Below are 4,964 nucleotides of genomic sequence, written 5' to 3'. Positions count from 1 at the left end.
GTTGATTTTCCAATTGTTTACCACTTGTTTTCTAAGGTCACTCGTTTTCAACAATACCTTGTACACCAAATGAAGTCATTACCCTCCACCAGCAGAGCGGGTATTCACAGCTAATCCTGTCCTGATAGAACTACCACGTGGAGCTGGGGATGAAGGAATAGGAAGAGTCTCTGACGCCTCGGTACCCCGCCTGCCCGTCCCCCCGCATTTTTTTTTTTACAGAGGTTTGGTAGTTTTTTTGTTTTTAATAAATGCTTTTCAATTTGTTGTGTGCTCTGGTCAATTATCAAAAAAATCCTGAAACGATTGTTTTAATAATTTTGTATAGTTTTACTATGGCTTTTTGGATTGGTGATTTTCCAACCTCACTCCATCATTCTGGAAGTGTTCCCTATGTAGAGTTTTAATGTCCTAAACACGGACACAATATATCCTGACAGATCCAGCAGCTTTTTAAAAAATAATATATTGATCTTCCTGCTCCCTTCCAATTTTATACCCCTCCTAACCTTTTAAAACACAACCTTTGATTCTCTTAAGGTTTACTTTTATATATTCTTTTAGGATGAAATTTATATTTATTCTTTCTATCAATATTTCTTTATTTGTTCAGTGGTAATTTATTAAGCCCAGCTTGCACAAGTGGAATAAGAAGCCAGGTTCCCAAGGTTAGAGTTATACCAGTTCTAGAGAAAACTTTAAACATAGGTTAGTTTTATTCTAAAACCAATTAGTCTGAAACATTTTCTAGTACATTTCTCTCTATCCTCACTGTGCAAATTAAACAATGGATCCAAAAATCCTATTTCCTTTTTAACTAAAATAATCCTTCAACCTCATCTCACTTTGCTTTCTTGAACTGCAAAAAGCATGTTGAAAACCTAGGTGTGGACTCAGAACACCTACTATCAATTTATAACTTTAGTCGTATCTCCTGGTCTATACCAAGTTTACCTAATTATAATTATAGGTATACCCCATTTAAAATAATAGAGATGAATTTTAAAATGTAAGAACTAATCGGGTGATTATATTATTTAAAGTATATTTTTTACATTCAAATAGCCTTCAGTTTTGTGACTCTTATTTTCTAGTCACACACTATTTCCGTTGCATTTTGTGGTGAGAATATAAAATGGTCCACACACAAACTTTATTTTTTCCCCTGTGAGGCCCAATAGTAACAAAGGCAAAGATGTCTTATTTGGGAGGAAAGGAGCAGATTGGGTGGCTATTGGAAAAAATGGCTGGTGGAATATGGAGAAGGACCCCAAAGTTGAGGTGGCTGAAATTGTTATCTGAGGTGACTTGACTATGGGATGAGGTGTGGCAGGCAGAGAGGTATGTCACCTTTTGTATTAATTCCTTGGGCCAGGGAAATTCTGCTCCCCATTGCAGAATAGGCAAGATTGGGCATAATCTGAGTGAGTCAGAGGGTGCTTTCAGTGTGAGAAAGGAGGAAGAGAAGATGGGTGATTGGGACTGTAGCCAAATAGAATAGGTAGCCTGGTGGAGAGAGGATATTCAAAAAGGTCGACTAGGCTTTATGCAAGGCAGATTTCTCTGGCTGATAGTAGGTGTTCTGAGTCCACACTTAGGTCTTCATCATGCTTTTTGCAGTTCAAGAGAGCAAAGTGAGATGAGGTTGAAGGATTATTTTAGTTAAAAAGGAAGTAGGATTTTTGGATCCATTGTCTAATTTACATAGGGTAGAGGGAAATGTACTAGAAAATGTTTCAGACTGATTGGTTTTAGCTCTGGTCCTCTGACTAACTTGTTAATCTTTGACTTAATTTTTGTTCTGACATCTCATTTTATAAGTGCTAGCTTAGCATCAACACTAGCACTTATTAAATGAGATGTTAGAACAAAAATTAAGTTAATGGATATAAATTATTTTGAAAAATTCATTGCTATATAGATGCAAGAAAATACTGTGTAATGCTAAAATATTAAAAGCTACTGCTAAATGAAAATTTCTCATAAGATAAAGCTTCACCAAAATCATGATGAAATTTAATGGAAAAGCAAGATTTCATTTATCGCAGAATTTCAACAAGCATGTATTGAGCACATGCCTATTGAGCAGTGAGATTCATGTGTGTTAAAAGTGAAGGACAGATCACGTAATTATCATATAGATCCTCTAGGTACCATCATTTTAAAATCCTCTGTGATTTTTTTTCTCCTTATTGTGTTTATGATGCTAAACTCAGTACATTTGCTTTATAAGAAGCCAAAGAGGAAGATTTTTCCAAAAAAAGATGATAGTCTGTTTATCTAGGCCCTCCAAAAGCATTTCCTGCCAGGCAGTTGTCATGTAGCCTTGGCACAATTTCAGGAAACTGTTTGCTTCTGTTCACCCTTTCCATACTGCATCTCCTAGGAATTGACATGAGGAATCTCTTTTAACTCTTTTACATTTTAGAAGCATACTTTGTATAACACTTTAGAATGTACTCTTTATACTAGCACAATGAAAAGTCTTGTGTCTTTAAATTAAAAGAAAAATATATGTTTCACTAGTAGAAAAGTCAAAGCCTTAAATTGAATTAACCCAATAAAATGTGCTTAGAATATTCCTTTCCCATAAGATTGTTAAGATAAGTCTTTTTCAGAGAACTCAAAGCAATTATATCTGAATATATAAGACATTTTGGGATAATTGTTAACATTTGCATAATCTTTCTTCATTAAGAAAAAACTCACCATTGAGTTTCTTCTGAATACTTAATTTGTTTATAATATTTTTCTTTTTGCATAACATTTCAGAAATATTTTGTGAAGTGAGATAGATACTATATTCAAAGAAAGAAATTACTCCTTCCAGGAAGCTGATTTGTTTCTAACCGTTTTTAATACTCATTAAAACTCATTAAAAGCTTGGAATGCAGGAGTATATTATAACTTTATTGTAATCCCAGAATGCATGTTATTTTAATTAAGTATAAACATGTTTTTCAGGGAATATATATTAATTTAAAGATGAGAAACTAGAGATACAGAAGGATATTAATAGATACAGCATATATATTAATTTAAAGATGAGAAACTAGAGATACAGAAAGATACAATAACTTGATGTACATACTACAGTTAAACGTGAGCAAAGTTGGGTCCTTTCCGAATACTGTTGTTAAATAGACTAATTATTACTCATCTCTTTTGTCCTGCCAGAATGAGTTAAAAAAGGTTCTAAAATTCTAGCCAGCCACAGAGCTATTGGCAGCAGTGAATGGGGAAGCAGGACCAGAAGCTGTGATGAGAGTAAATGAATGGCATGGGAACAAATGGAAAGAGAATAAAGTTTGTGATCAGGTGTGGCCAGGGATATTGAATCAGTTAAGTGTTTTAGATTGGGAGCATATCCATGATTCAAGATTAAAACAAGGCCGTGGATTAGAACCAGAATACCTCTGAATGGCAAGGATCAGGGTAAGCAACAGATCAGAGACAAAGAGTTACAGGGGATTGGCATATAAACACCGATGGGATGGGTAGATGGGGAATGATCAGCACATGTTCAGAGTTTGGAGTCTCAAATTTAAGGTCTGCCATTAGAGTCTGGCCCCTTAATACTTCTGTACAACATAGGTCTTCCGTTTCCCACCTTTCCTTCCTGTCTGTAATTTATAAAGTTTCAGACTTAGTTGGAAGATGTGGTCATGCTTTCACACAATGATACTGAAGGCTTATGCACTGAGATGAACGACTCCCTGCTTTGAGGAAATCAGAAGTCAACATAACTTGATGAGGTCTAGAGAGTTCCACCTTAGAAGCTGGAATTGGAAGGGCAAAACGATGCAGCAAGCCTAGGGTCCACCACTCTTACCATGCACAGAGTTATCTTGGTCTTGTGAATTGGTGACTTTGGTGCCTGACGTGACTTCTTATCTGTCTTGGAACCATGTTGACTCCTGGACTGCCTGGTTCTAACCATCTGATCACTGAGTGACAATCCTGTAGATTTTTACCACCTTAATTTTAAGACTTCCAGCTATATTTTTCAGAGGAAATGTACCTAGGAATATCAGCTGCTGTAGGCTTTAAAAATATATATATATCAGAGGAAGTAAAGAATAAGAAATCTGGAGTCAGGGTGAAACAAGCAGAAGAACTGAGACAATCCTTTCTGTTAGTCAGAAAACTAGTATCACTGTCCTCTTAGGGACTGAGCTCATCCCCATACTCACTGCATTGCCTGCCATGGAGTAGGCTTTGAATAAATATTAGTTGAATGTTGGATAATGGGGTCTGCAAGTGATGGAATTAACTCTTGACATAGGCACAGAGCCTGAATGCAGCTTTTAGATGTGAGAAAGTGGAACTGTATTGCTATACAGGAGTGTCCTAGAAATAAATGAAGGCACAAAGAAACGATTGATCTGTCCAAGGCTATAGAACAATTCAGAGCAGTACTGGAAATTACCAGTGTCTTTGTTCCTAGATTTATGCTATGAACACTAAATAAATGGTTTATAAAAATTCAAAATAGTGCTTAAGTCAGCAAATTTTTAAAAAATTAATATAAAGTTTGAGTAAATGAAATTTTGAAGATGATGGAATCTAATTGATAACTTCCTTACTCTTTAACTTGTAGATAATCTCCCTTTTTAAAGTGCTCATTATAGTAGTGATTATGCAGAGAAAAAGCCTGTGATGAAAATGTGGTATAAAATTGTGTTCTTTGTTCAGCAAGTTAAAACAAGCTGGTCTGTAAGCAATTATTATCTTCATCAAAATTCCTAGCTCCAATGTTTTGGCTTCATTGGCCCAGCACGTATGCCTTCTCAAACAATTGGATGGATTTAAAACACTTATGAGATGTTTGTGCTTATATCTTAACATAGCATCAGTTCAAACAGGAAAACGAAAAAAAAAAAAATGTAAGATTTGGCATTAGGGCATAGTTTTAAAAGAGAAAATCAAACCCAAACTGAAGTAAACAAAAAGCCCACAAAAAA

The sequence above is a fragment of the Pteropus vampyrus genome, unplaced genomic scaffold, assembly GCF_000151845.1.
Source record: "Pteropus vampyrus isolate Shadow unplaced genomic scaffold, Pvam_2.0 Scaffold366, whole genome shotgun sequence".
Classification (NCBI taxonomy): domain Eukaryota; kingdom Metazoa; phylum Chordata; class Mammalia; order Chiroptera; family Pteropodidae; genus Pteropus; species Pteropus vampyrus.
Note: the sequence above shows the minus strand (reverse complement) of the source record.